Source organism: Euprymna scolopes, chromosome 17 (genome assembly GCF_053919585.1).
Source record: "Euprymna scolopes isolate OS-2025 chromosome 17, ASM5391958v1, whole genome shotgun sequence".
NCBI classification, from domain to species: domain Eukaryota; kingdom Metazoa; phylum Mollusca; class Cephalopoda; order Sepiida; family Sepiolidae; genus Euprymna; species Euprymna scolopes.
In genome coordinates this window covers 72,406,260-72,422,485 of record NC_136498.1, presented here as the reverse complement: position 1 = coordinate 72,422,485, position 16,226 = coordinate 72,406,260, and positions in this window count along the sequence as shown.

Below are 16,226 nucleotides of genomic sequence, written 5' to 3'. Positions count from 1 at the left end.
GACCTGGTCGCCCCCCTTCTGCAATTGATGAGGCATCTGTCCGTCAAGTTGGGGCTGCCATTTTGGAAGATCAGCGCATTACTATTCGCCAAATAGCCCAAGATGTCAAGATTAGTACAGGATCTGTGGAAACTATCATTCATGACCATTTGCATATGCACAAGGTGTCTGCCAGATGGATTCCCAGGTTGCTCACACCATTCCAGAAGCGAGAACGCGTCGAGTGCTCGAGGATGAATTTGGAGATGTGCCAAGAAGATGAGTGAAGGTTTTTCAAAAGACTGATTACACAGGATGAAACCTGGGAACATGGGTTCATCACTATGATCCAGAGACCAAATCCCAGTCAATGCAGTGGAAGCACTTGGACTCACCATCTCCAAAAAAGGCAAGGGTGCAGCCCTCCACTGGCAAGGTTATGCTCACAGTCTTCTGTGACCAGGACGGAGTAGTGATGACAGATTTCCTGGCAAAGAGTACCACAATTACAGGAGCCTATTATGCTTCACTTTTGAGGAAATTAAGCGAAGCTATCAAAATCAAGAGGCGGTGCAAGATCAGCAAAGGTACCCTCCTCCTGCAGGACAACGCCCCGGTCCACAACTTGCATGTTGTCAGATCAGAAGCACGGGCATGTGGTTATGAAATCCTGCCCCATCCTCTCTACTCTCCTGACTTTGCACCCCCTGATTTTCACCTCTTCCCAGCCATGAAGTTGTTTTTGAAAGGAAAACGTTTCCCAGATGATGCAGCCTTGATTTCTGAAGTCACATCGTGGTTGGAGGACCAACCTGGGGTGTTCTACAAAAACGATCTCCAGAGCTGCACCAAACGATGGGAGAAATGCATAACTCTGAGTGGTTCCTATGTAGAGAAAGACTAATAACTGTGCCAAGTTTCGTTGCTCTACTCCTATGGGAAGTAGGTCAGGGGCATTACTTATTGCACGCCCCTCGTAACTATATATGTAACAGAGCTGCTGGCCAGGTAGCAATAACCGCATAATACATATACAAATGAGTGAGTCAGTGAGCGGTGTGATGCCACAGCGAAGAGAAAGAAAAGCATAGATAAATAGACACACGTGACCAGAGAAGGATGGAAAAGCACATGTTCAAGACATAGCCGAAAAATAGCAGCGAACGAGACGTGTGTGACGAGAGCGTATTAAAAAGGCATGTTTCTTTGAGAAATGAACTGTTTAAAACAAGAAGCTGTGCGTTGTTGGAAATACCACGAATAAAGGCCATTTGTCTAAAACTGAAAAAGCGAGTCGAGCTTCTTTCTTCTTTTTTTTTCTGTTTCCTTGCGACGGAATCTACACGTTAACATGCGATTGTAATGATAACAATTCTTGTGAAAATTTTATATGTGATATTATATTTTCCTTGTACGCATGAATGTGTAAACGCCATCATAAGAATTTATTTTTATAATCTTGAAAATAAAAAAGTAAAAAAATTGAGGATCAACGTCACTAAGAAAAAATAATTAAAAAAATGGGATTATTTCTACTGATGATTAATTTGGGGACGGACGGGTTGGAAATTTTATAAAAAACACACGCACAGACACCGTTTACATTTCACTCACCGTGTATTATTTAATTATTTATAAATAATGGTTTTAGTGCCGTAGATATTTTACAAAAGCTGTATTTTAAATGTTAAGGAAAAACAATCAATATTTTCAGAATAATACTGAATTTAGGAATTTTAAACCAATAATACTGTTGTCTATTGTTAAAAATGTCCATGAATTAAAAAGTTAAAATTAAATATTAATTTTTGTAAAAATAAAAATTTTATTGCATACATTGAAAACAATTCTAATTAAACGTTTCCTTTTTATTATAACTAGATAGGAATTAATGAATCTTTTTATAATCTACAACATACAGAAATTTAAATTTCAACTTCTCTTTCAATAATAAAATTAGCGTTTTAACATTTTCGGCTTCCATAGAAATTCTGCACAGACCTTTGTTTTGATTGTGCGACAATCGGTTTCTGTTACTAACCTCTCACTTGAACATTTTTTTTTCAGTAAAAATAAGATTTCTGTTTAAAATTCAGCATAAAAAAACTTTACTTTGCTAATTATCTTTGAAATAATCTTAGAAAACTAATATTAATCTTCTAAGAAATTTTGAAAATTAATTATTTGACTTTCAAATTTAGTTGAATTTTCAAGTCTTCGGAGCCGCCACGAAAACATTTTTCATTATGAGTTTTTTTTTAACGTGTAAAAATACAGTTTTGTTTTAGAGATTAACGTTAGGCCTTAATCATCCAGATTCAAAGGACAAAATAGAACAAACAAAAAAACCAACAAACAAACAAACACAAAGAGCATTGATGAATAAATGAAAATGAAACAAACAAACAAACAAACAAACAAACAAACAAAGAAAAAAAACTAGTAAAGAGAAGAAATCATTTGACCTCTGCGACTTTACACTGAAGGAAAATGAAAAAAATGTTCAAATATGTTCTTTTCAGAACACAATAAAAAAGTAATCGGGAACTTTATAAAATATGATGATTAACCGGCTTTTATAATTACGAACCTATCAGTTTTCACCATTAAATTGCACGTACCTAGCACTCTCAAACTAGTAACCTTTAAAGCAATAAAAAAAATAAATATTGCGCTATGTTAACTAACCGTATTTCTATGAAAAAAGCACGCAAAAACAAACCAAGAAAACAAAACAAAACAAAACAAAAAAGTACGGCGATTGCAGGACGCACACATTACAGGTTGTTAGGCATTGGATATAATTTAGATAATAACACAATCCGATATCCTTCTCTCTACTATAACGTCGCAGATTCTTTTGGGCTTACACTGATGACCTACGAATCTAAAGGTGTTTTCATTGTATTTGGAATTTATTTCATTTTTCATTAATAATACACAGTGTTTTATTAGAACTAATAGAAGCTTTCAGATTGAATCAGCTACGAAGAATCATTTTTCACTAAGAATTCGGTTTAGCAATTACTTGTCTTATGTTATGTAATTATCCTTCTAGGTAATTGATTTCGTCACGTGATTTGACATTTTGATAGAGTAATAATCGTAGGCTGAATGATTAGGAAAACATTTAAATTGGAAGTCAAGGATTGAGACATTGAGAAAAAATGAGAGAGAGAGAGAGAGAGGGGGAGCGAGAGATGGAGAGAGAGAGAGAGAGAGAGAGAGAGAGAGAGAGAGAGAGAGAGGGAGAGAGATAGAAGAACGAAAGAAGGGCAATCGGAAGTAATGGACATTAAATAAAACGGGATTATAAACAGATTGCTTACAGACACTTGACTGAAAATGTTAAAACATTTGAATGGGAGGACAACAATTGAAAAAGATAAATATATTAGGTTGACTAAAAAGTTCTTACGGAGTGTTTAATTTTGATTTCAAATGATGTATTTTCAAATAAGTTTTCGTTATGATACCTTTACTTTTAATATCATTTTATAGAGCGTTTTTTGATCAATCTAACCGTTTAAATTACAATCGTTTTAAAACAATTATTTTTTCTTTTGAAACGTTGAACACAAGATGGAAAAAAAGCAAATTCGCGCAATTTTCTTATTTTAATTCAAGCAAGGCCGAAAACCACTAAAACAGATCGGGATATCAAAAAAACTTTTGGCTAAGGAACTACTACGACGCACAGCACACTGATAGTTTAAGCATGGTGATTTGGCGGAAATGCATCAGACACTTCGACAAAAACACCCAGCATTAGTCAACCGGAAAAAACCCAATTCTCCTCTAGGTCAATGCCGGACTGAACGTTGCTAAACCGACCCTGCAGAAATTGAACGAATTAGACTACGAAACTCTGCCTCACCGGCCATACTTCCCAGACCTCTCATCTACCAACTACCATTTTTTTTCAAGCATCTCAACACCTTTCTGCATGAGAAAGGCTAAAAACAACCTAAACGATATCAAAAACACCTTCAGCAATTTCATCGCCACCAGAACGCAAGATTTTTACGTTACTGACATTAATACACTTGTTTTGCGTTGGCAAAAGTGTGTTGATTCTGATGGTGCTTATTTTGATCAATAAACTTTTGTTTGAACCGTTCATCTGAATTTTAAAGTTAAAAACCGCAAGAACTTTCTTTTCAACTTGATAGTTGTTTCGTTTCGTTTTACTACATATCACAACTTTTCTGATTACTTAATGCCGAATTCAGTTATTTTATTAAAAGTTTTTTTCGCTTAAAGATTTTATATTTTCGAATATTTGTTTTTGGTATATAATTAATTTGTAGAGGAAAATGGTGGTTTTGTTATTGATTTTGCAGGACATGATTGAGTTTTGCAAAGAAAAATCGAAATAACGAAAACAACAGCATCAATGCTTAATGCATTATAGATCAGTAAGTCCGTATATTCAGACATTTTTTTTTCTGGTAGCACCAGCAGATAGATAGGTTGTTGAAGAGAGAGAGAGAGAGAGAGAGAGAGAGAGAGAGAGAGAGAGAGAGAGAGAGAGAGAGAGAGAGAGAATAATGGATGCTAAAGTAGGATTTATATATATTATAGCAAAAATAGTTCAAATTATTTCAAATAAACCACGACGGATATTTTTTGAATCAGCGCTTATCACAAATTCAAGCCCAAATAAACCACGTGGAGGCTCCAATAACGTATCGCCGTTAATAAGTAAACTTCTATTAAAACGAACATAATTTAATTTTAAACACAGATTAACTCTCTCACATTACAGAAAAACATCACTTACAATAATTAATGCATATACTCAGTGAATAAATTACATAACAAAAATGCACTCATTTCACCTGAGTTACACATCCATTTAAATTGTAACGAACATATTTTTTCCTAAAAGAATATGGATTGCATCATATCTTTTTAAATATATTAACGACTATATGACGTCATAAAAATCTTCCCCCTTTTCACGACACTTTGTCTTCCCCTTTTTAGCATTTCCAACGACCTTTTCGTTTCTGAAGTGTAATAGGTTCATACATTTTATTACATCAAAAATACATTTTAAAATATTTGTACTGGTGTTTTGTTTTCTTAATTTCATTCGTCCAGAGAAAGTCTCGAAATAAAGAGAAAACGTTGATGAACATATAACATGGTTTGTTCCTGTTTTATTTCCCTATTTCGTCGGAATACTATTTCCATTCTCCTCCTCCTCCTCCTCCTCCTCATCATCATCATCATCTCTTTCCCCCCTCTTTCTATATATATATATGCATATAAAAGTAAAAGTGTCTGTCTGTCTGTGTACATTTCCCTACACAATAACTCTGTCAATTTTCAGTCTACAGACTCGAAATTTGATATACAGGGTACTGAGATTAAGGAAAATCGTTTTAATCCATTTTCGGCCAGACAATTGACTGTTAAGGTGTCAAAGTTCCACGATTCGACCCTTGAGAACTCTTCCAAACTCCTCCGCCAATTTTAGGTCTAAACACTTGAAATTTTAGATATACGTTCCTTGGACATGAATCTAACTTAACTTGATTTACACCCAAAACAATAAATGTAAAGAGGTCATAATAACGATCACAGTTAAACAAAATTTGACCTTTGTAGTCTCTACCAAATTACTCAGACAATTTCTGGTGTAAACATTTGAAATTTTACATAAAGTGTATTTAGAGATAGGGCAAGCTTTTTACTCGGTTTGGGTCGAAAATTTGAGCTACAAATATATAAACGTATGTATGTATGTTTACATGTCTGCCTAAAACTTTCGACAGAGGCGACGGATTTTCACAAGATCAGTATTGTTTTGAAGCTCGACCCTTCAGACGACAAATACCGAAAAATAAGCTAAAAAGATTAATTTCTTCACCCTCAACTGGCCACTTTATACAGGGAGGGGTCGCTTTTTTCGCCGATATTTTCGAAAGTCATCCCCTCTTTTCGATTGTCTAGCCTTAATTTAAACCTACGTCACTTCCGGTTTGGCAGGAGTCGTAACAGCAAAGACGTCACGTTTTTTTCCCGTTTTTTTTTCTCCTTCGCGGTACGGATTCGAGCCTGCCTTCCTACTACCACTTTTTTTTTTTTTGCTCAACATACACCTCCAAACACCTCGGCAACGCCGGGCATCAATGTTAGTATATATATATATATATATATATATATATATATATATATATATATATATATACTAGCAGTTCAGTCTGGCTTTGTTCGGGCCCTATGTATTGTTCATAACTTACCTATGTATGAATACTCTTTATGTAAAATTTCAAATGTTTAGACCAGTATTTGGCTGAGTAATTTGGTAGAGACCGCAGAAGTAATTTTTTTAACAACTTTGACCCTAAATGTAACCCTTTACCATTTATTGCTTTGAACTCCAATCAAATTAAAAAGTTTAATTCATGTCCAAGTAACCTACATTTAAAATTCCAAGTGTTTAGACCCAAAATTGTCGGAGTTTTCAAAGGTCAGATCGTTAAATTTTGACCCCTTGATGTCAAATTTCTGACCGAAAACCGATTAAAAAGATTTTCCCCAATCTCAATACCCTTATATCAAATCTCGAGTTTTTAGGCCGAAAATATTGACAGAGTAGTTTGGTATAGAAATGTACACACAGACAATTTCACTTATATATATATATATATATTGAGGGTTTCAGTTTCCTATCATGCAATATCTTCAAGTGTCTTTCATCTCTCTGTACAAAGTTTTACCCAGACAACTTGATACGATTATACTTCACCATGTAAGTAAAAACTTACCAACTATTCCAAATAATATATTATTCGAAGTCAAAAAAAAAAAAAAAGAAAAGATCTTTCGAGAGCTATACAATGGCTCATAGGAAGAATGGTGTACTTTGTTCAAATGACATTCTCTCAAGTAACGGTACTTTGCCGGATACGCCACCAGACTAGGCATGTTCTTGTCTTGGAATTCGGTAAAACCAAGAGACAAGAAATATATAGTATGATGTTGTGAAATGGTCAGTTGCAGAGAGGAAAAATAATATTCACTTCTTTACTGAGCGTTTTAGAAGTAAGGGAGAACTTTAGTTTATCACACGGCGTAAAACCGGACATTGATATATGGAATAAAACTTTACATATAGCAAATGTCATCGATGTCACGGTTTCTAATGACTACGGACTAAATAGGGATGAGAGAAAAAATCTGAAAAATATGACGCTCTCGAAAATGACCTCAGAACAACATGAAGGCTAAACCAAATACATATAATACCAGTATTGATTAGTGCAGCAGGTCTTATGACAAGAAGCCTTGTAAACTATCTGGAACCCATCACTTGCTGTTCAAGTGTCTATGAAGTACAATATGAACAATCCAGGAGACAGTAAAAATTCTAAAAAGAACCCTTTGATACTCTGCAATCGTTAGGCCGAAACTAAGACCCTAGCATAGGATCTGTTGCACCATACAATCCTTGAAAAAGAAAAAAAAAATGAAACAAAAAACTAGTAAAGAGATAATGCTAGTCCTCAGAAAGAATCTTTTGGTCCCTGCCATTTTACACTGAAGGAAAATAAGAAAAAAATGTTTTGCTGAAGATAAAACTAAGTATATTGTTTTATAACTATGTTCATTAAATCTCTTTCGGCTTCAAGAACGACTTTTTATGGAATAACCACTTATTAAGGCCAGAATGTAACTCGAGAGTAAGGGTTAATGAATGCAAGGCGATAGTGTAGTAATAGTTAATATCATATGGAAAAATCGATAGACAATTGGCTCTATAATAATGTATACGAACTTAGGATAAATATTAATATATCATTAATACATCATATTTAAGAGGATTTTATTACTGGGCAAGGCCTACTGCACTGCCCCACCATCGTATATATATATATATATATATATATGTATGTATATATATATATACAATATATATATATATATATAATAAAGCTCAATGTATGTGTGTCTGTCTTTACACGAATAGGCGAAATGGTTTACTATTATATTAAACTGACCACATAAAATGATAGAAAAGGTATCAAGGATTTGAAATGGGCATGATTAAGTGGGGCCTCAGACTACAGGTCATTTATAAAGGGGAACCCTGTGCACGCTCACAATGTTTTATGTACACTCGTAGAGTAACCAAATATAGCAGGATAACGTTCGCGGAAGTTTTGACGGGGTACACCGCTCACCCTCATCAACGAGGATAAAGGTTCATGAATGAAAGTTGTTAGTGTAGTAATGGTTAATGATGTAAGTTGGGAATAATATGATTATTCAAGAAAACGATTTAACAAGAACTTTTTTACATCGGACTTGAATACTGTACCAGCGGAACAGTGTTCCACGGGCGGGTAGGTCTTGGAATCTGCGCTTTGTGAGATATGATTCCCCTACATGCGATGATAAGGTGACCTCTGTTTATATTGGACATTTACTATGGATACTTTTAGGGAAGGGCTCATTTACAGTAAGAGCGCCTCCAAAATTCAAACTAGACGGTTAGTGATGAAAATGATATTTTAATTTAAAGCATGGCAAGCAGATCGCCCACCCGACGGACTAAACCTCTGACTAAAAGGGAAAGTGGCATCTGAAACTCATTACGCAGCAGTATTAGGCGGGCGTGAACGTTGCAGATTGCGTGAGAATCCTCAAAGACACCTCACATCAAACAGTATAAGAACTTGTTATCTGGCATTTTGGTAAGTATTCTGCCAACAAGTTCTAAAGAACTAAAATGAATCAGCAATATCACACAGAGATAAGCAGAAACAGGAGATAATGTATTGGAATGTTGCGAAAAAAAAAGAACATTTAGCATAAAATAGATAAACATTTAAAAACCATATATAAATGTGATTAATATTGTTTTTTAGTTTAATGTTTCATTGCATGCACGGTAATTCAAATGCCAAGTAATTTTGTATTTTATTAGAAGGATACCCATCCTAGGACGGGTAACATAAATTCCCCAAACACCACAGTTTTGTACCACGTTTATGCCACCTTACGAAAATTAAATGCGACTGAACCATATGTCTAGAATCCTTATTTCGATTTTGATCAAAGTACATTTCATGATTTTGATTTAAGGCTCATGGCTAAGGGGAGGCTTTATAATAAATTTATCCTTTCCTTTGTATCGTAAGATTAGATGATTTTGTTATTGGCATTGGTTTCCCCGATATCTTTCTAGTAAGGATTGCATCTATAAAAAACACCGAATACTTATGGGAGAGACGACGTGAAGGTTGCCAACATCCCTAAGTGAGAGTGTTTCTGTGGAACAGACTGAATTCGAACTTGGGACACCAGGTTGTCAGTCCGTATTGTTAACCACTTAGCTACCGTTAGATTCCAGGGAGAAAATGAAATTCAGGCTTAATTGGTGCCTAATAACTAGGGATCACATTTGATGCAAATCTAAAAGTTTTTACTTTTCAAATGATAGGTTGTGCTCATATTATGCCTCATACCAATCTTTACATTGTCCCAAAAGAAACCGACATTTTGCAAACATTTATTAATCGATGTCTTATATTTATGGTTAAAACTTAAAAAAAATCGGGGATATCTCAATTTTCACGAAGGGTTTCCATCTATCTCTTCACCTTTCATGGAACTAATCCATACGTTGAGTGGCATTATGTAAGAAATTTGACAATTACATCATGCCTCCCATTAGATTGACCGATTTTATTTTTTGCGAAATGTTGCTGTTTCGCGGGCTTTTTGTATTTTGCGTGTTTGTGTTTCAGTTTCAGCGAAGAAATTGAACTGGACGGATGGGCAGAATCCGTTCCAGTCACATCAAGTAGATAAATCCTAGAAGGACGCTTGAAACTCCTCACCCTCGCAATAGGCATGGAGCCTCCAAATTTCATCTTTTTAAGACAATTTATCTTATGCCTAAATAATTAGGCACATTACCATAAGTCCGCTAGAGACTTGAAACAATTTATTTTATGTCTAAATATAAGCACATCTCCATTAAGTCCGTTAAGAGACTTTTATTGGTATGAATTACCCCACTAACATTTTCATGGACTTCTGCACTATGCTGTCAGTGCGAATATTGGATCCTTTACATGAGAAGGTATCTTATCGACTCCTTCTACAGCTGCAAACACATATCTTTGAAGACAGAATGAACCTGCTTCAATTTCCTGTTGAAGAATCAAAGACTATGACCACACGAGGTTGTTAATAACTCTGTTAACAGAGCCAAAAGACGGCCATTCCTTTCTTGCAACCGAGGATCAATAAAATTTGTATTGAATTTTAAAGGTAGGCATTTGTTGTGATTGTCTTTTTTGCCACTGTTCAAGGAGAAAAAAGCGGTAAGAAAGATTTCTTACAATTAATGCAAGGAGTTCGGGGTTAAAAGGTGGAGGACTTTGGTCAAAAGTTTCGGTAGTGGCCAAACTGACGCTTGATTCCGACCGATCCCAAAATCTACACTGATTTTATAGGCTGGCCATATCTGTTTGTGCGATAATAACACTTTTTAAATTCACTTGTGATGTAAGTCGTATAAAAGTGTTAACTATGGTCAAAATCGGACAGTTCCTTTTATGATAGGATTTTCTCGATTTTCGACTTTCAATACTTATCGAAGGCATTCCGATACAAAACCTATGTAAGAACACCCCCAGACACATCAAGTACCTTTATGCGAAAGGAAAAAATATCGGCCCAGACGTTTCGGAGTACATAAGATAAACACACAGATAATGTCCATTATATCTATCTATCTATCTATCTATCTTCTATCTATACTCCTATAAATTTGTTTTTCTTTTGTGTGTATCGATATTCATATTAAAAACCCTCTTTTCTACTTATTTAAAAAGAAAATACAATTTTCTTATATCTTGGTTGTGGAATTGCATTCACTAGCAAACAATCTAGCTAATTTGCATATTCTTTTAAACATTCATTTTAATTAATTCCGTATTAGTTTTTTCGGTTTTTTAATGGGATAATAATCTTTAGTTAACTATTACCTGTAATTATATTCATGCAGATATTCTACATGATTTATACTTGCATAATATTTGCGAAAAAAGTTTATAGTAAATACAAAATTGTTTCCATATATATTTTTTTGCGTATATATTTTTGTTAAACAAATCTATCTATCTATCTATCTATCTATCTATCTATCTATTATTTTTCTATATCTATATATATTTTTGTTTTCCATCTATTTATTTATCTATATATATATAAAAGTGAAAGTGTCTGTGTACATTTTCCTACACAATAACTCTGTCAATTTTTAGTCTATAGACTCAAAATTTGATATACAGGGTACTGAGATTTGGGAAAATCGACGTGATTGGTTTTTAGCTAGAAATTTGGCGATCAAGGGGTCAAAGTTTAACGGTTTGACCTTTGAGAACTCTTCGAAACTCCTCCGACAATTTTCGGTCTACGCATTAAAATTTTAGATATATGTTCCTTGGACATGGAACTAACTTAATAACTTGATTTGAGCCCAGAACAATAAATTTTAAGAGTCATAATAGGGGTCAAAGTTTTAAAAAATTGACCTCTGCGGTCTCTTCCAAATTCCTAAGACAATTTCTGGTCTAAATATTTGAAATTTTACATAATGGGTATTCAGAGATAGGGCAAGCATTTTCATCAGTTTGGGTCGAAAATTTTTAGTTACCAATATATAAATGTATGTATGTATGTCTGTCTGTTTGCATATCTGCCTTAAACTTTCAATAGAGGCGACGGATTTTACCAAGATCAGTATCGTTTTAAAGTTCGACCTTTCATACGACAAATATGGCAGATATTTATTATTACAAGAAAAATATTACAACAAACAGTTAGATATGAAGAAAATTATAAAAATAAATAAATAATCGTGGAATTTCCACGGATCGCGTTAGTCTGTACATTCGTATGTCCATTCGTTTGTAAGTAGGTAAGATCACAAAAATAGTAATTGAGGAGCATCCGGTGTCGGTGTCTGTAAAACATTTAGATTTTACTTATTTCAAAATGAATTGTACCTAAATCCAATAAAACGTCATAAATATAATTCTATGGTTATCGTCTAGGTAAACGACACATTTGATATATTTAAGGGACATTTAGATGTCAAGGGAGATAATATCTTATAGATGACTTCATTTTATTTTATCCAGAAAAGGCATTTGCTTTATTGTCATATTTGTGTTTGACTGGACCATAATATCTAATCCCTCTTGTATACCAAAAACACAGCAAAACTCGTTTGGTTTGCTGCACTGCAACGGACCTCCTCTTTGTTGCTAAAATACAACCAGAACTTCAATGTACCAAGTTTCTTACTTAAAACTTCACTTCTGCACAAGACAACACTATGGACTTGCTTCCCAGCTGACAACAACATGATCCTTTCAAGTTCAATGTTAACAAATACTTATTTTTTTATTTTTGTTCTATTTTTGGAATCCTTTGGGATGAGGCCTCATAATTTGTGCATTCACTGCTTTTGCGAAGTGGTATCCTCATCTTCATAGCCGTTGCTGTTTAATCACGTTTCCGCCAACTCATCCTCTGGCCTTCTCCATGTGATTAAACACGGAGGGATAGGAATGCTGAGTCTTTTAATTTATCCCTAGTAATTGATTCCTTTAACTATGAAGACGAGGATAACAGTCCACAAAAAGAATGAATATTCAATACTTATCATCTATATATTAATACGATAGCGTGTGTGTTCTTTTGTGTGTCACGCTTACATCCGGGTCGTTTAATTGTTATGTTCTTCTATTTCTTCTCATAAATAATTTTACCAAGTATTTTTCATAAGTTTTCGTTTCGGTTTCGACTACAGCTGATGTCACTTAAATCATCTATGTTTTTTTATAAATAATTTTATAAAAAATTCTTCATAAGTTTTGGTTTCGGTTTCGATTATGACTGAAGGAACTCCTACATATACTTTTTTCATAAGTTTTTATTTCGGTTTCGATTCAAGATAATGCGCCCAATCATATAGCTATATTTTTTATTTTTGAAATCGCCACTTCATAATATATAACAATCGATAGAACGGTAACTCTGTAATAATATATACGAAATATGCAAGAATAAAAATATCTTTACGACCGGGCTTTACCGGGCGTTCGTGCTAGTTTAGATAAATACTTTTGCAGTTTTAACAAAACAGCTACAATAATGTCAGAGCGTCTCCATTTACGCTGAACATCTATAGAATGCCAACATTAATATATTACATATGAATGAGTCCCCTGTGGAATTTCCACAGGTCCCGCTAGTCTATATATTAATAGGATAGCGTGTGCTATTTATTTTGCGTGTCACGCTTATATCTGAGTGACTGTCGTCTTATTGATATGGACTTCTATTTCTTGTTATAAATAATGTTACCAAGAATTCTTCAGAAGTTTTGGTTTCGGTTTCGATTATAGCTGATGTCACTTAAATCATCTATTTTTTATAAATGATTTTACCAAGAATTCTTTTATAAGTTTTTGTTTCGATTTCGATTATAGCTGAAGGATATATATATATATATATATATATATATATATATATATATATATATATATAGATAGATAGATAGATAGATAGATGGATATAGATAGTCGATTCAATCTTATGTACCCAAGCCATATGGATATGTTTTATATTTTTGAAATCACAACTTTACAGTGTATAAAAATCGATAGAACATTAACTCTATAATAATATATACGAAATCTGCAAGAATTAAAATATCATATCTAAGCGTACTTTACAACCGGGCTAGGCTGGGCGTCTCTGCTAGCTTAGATAAATACTTTTACAGTTTTAACAAAAGAGCTACAATAATATCAGAGCGTCCCCATTTACACTGAACATCTACAGAATGCCAACATCAATATATTACATATGAATGAGTCCCCTGTGGAATTTCCACAGGTTCCGCTAGTATTAAATAATCAAATTCTGCCTATTTTAACTATCGTTTCTTAATTTTTTCATGGTACTGTGCATAGTTCAACTAATAATTTCATTCACCGTAATCCTCAAGTGGCTATAAAGTAATATTTTAGGGTGAAGGAATAAGAGAAATCAGGAGACAAGCAACTGCTGAATTTCCATGGGTCCCACTTATGGTTGAGTAAAATCTGAATGTTTGCTCAATAAATCATTAGAAGGTCGTGATATCGTTGCCTTGTATGGGAGTCGTATCTTTTACAGTCGAGAAGAAAAAAGTCGATATCACACCGTCTTTAAAGCAATGTCGTTCCAGTAAATAACTCAGTCTGAAATCCTAATAGTTTTGCACAGTGACTTTTAAAAACGTGATATTATATTTCCCAACTACAGTTTCCAAGGTTTATATTTGATTTTTGTTTTAAACAAAGATTGGTAACCTTTCACCTCGAAGATGCAATATGATCTCCCTAAACGACCAACCTATGAATAAATAAAACCGCACCAGTTTTTTTTTTCTGTTCTGTACACAAACTTGATTTTCTTTTCGACAAACAGATCAAAATTATTTTATTTCCGATGAAGTATGATATAAAGTGGGACATATAAAAGTAACTCCACTAGTATTCGACAGGAAGAATGTAAGTAATAATCAAGCAGTGTAATTAGGTTAGGTCTGCTATTATGTTCTTGTTTGGGATTATTTGCATACACACCGGATGAAACAAGCAGCAACTAAAATGCACGGTGATATGAGTTATAAGACGAGGAATTTGTATTATGAGGGCTTAGTTACTCCTACTTCTATGCTGAAGCTAATAATAAAAAACAAAAAAAAAAAACAAAAAACAATGGCTGAACGGATTAAATATAAAAATTATTGAATTTAAATGAAATTCAATTGTTTGTTCATGTGATTTTTGCTTTTGGAGTATCAATGATTGAAAATCAAATCAATTAATAATCTTTTTGTAATGTGGGGTCTGTATAACATGGTGGATGTAAACCGAGTATATATTTATGCGTTTCTATTATCGTATGATTGTATGCGAGTGTATATACGTGTGTATATACGTGTGTATATAGTTTATTTTATGTGCATGCACATTTAATTACAGTCCATGGCGGAACAATAATACACGTAAATACCTTTGCAACACAAAAGACGAATAACACTTATTTGGGGTTTTCAACATCTGGTTAATCGGAAATATATATTTGGTACATTTTTGGTCCTGTCGTAACAGAAAAATTTGCAATGGGGATTCTCCCCAATAATGGCAGACCCTCGGTTTTTCTTTTCGGCAACTTTTATTTCAAAGTGTTTTTTCTCTTTTGGAAAGTTGCAACGCTGGTCCTAGATTCTCCGGGTGCTTTGATCCATTCGACCGGTCTGCTCCTCAATTTTCTATTAGTCTCCTCCACAACTCTGAACACTAACGAACTTCCATGTATCTCAAAAAGACTCCCTCTCTAAATGACATCATTAGCAAACGTTACTAAGATAATCACCTGTTGTTTTTACATGTCATTATTTCTAAGTTGTCAGCTAAGTTATTATGATAACATTGTTAACTTTACATTCCTGGTAACTATTAAATATAAAGTAACATCTAAATATTATAATTATTTAAAATATATTTTAGCTTACAAAACTTTTTGCTTTATTAATCATAATAATCGCCGACCAGCAATATCTAACATTTTCAATTTCCTTAAATGTCCTAATGTACATTATATACCTTTTTTCTACAAATATATGCTAAATTTATTTATTCTTTAAAATATTGCTTATTTGAAAATAATATCCTTCAAAATTTAATGTAAGATGGCTCACTTAAAAGTAGCCAGAATCCTAGGTGACATGATGAATAAAAGCAGGAATTAAGCAGTGGAAGTAGGCCTGTTATTATGTACGTGTCTACAACTATTTGCATACACTTTAAATGAGACAAATGATCAATACGGAAAACTCTGTAGACTGGCTCAAAAGAGGATCATTCTACTATAATAAATAAAGGATGATGATGGCTGCCCAAGGTCAATGCTGAATGCTCAATACTTTAAAGAAGATGATTGGTCTTAGCAACGACAAGGATTACAGGCCAGATTCTGCCACACAGAAGTAGACTGTGTGAGTTATCTGATATCTGTTGGGGGCCAGTTGCTATACAATGCGACACAGTGGAGTACGTAAAAATGACCACTGGATCATCTGTAACGAATTGAATATCCAATGTAACAGCAAGTCCTGGGCAGATTCAGCAGAAAGAATTTATGAAAATAAATCATAC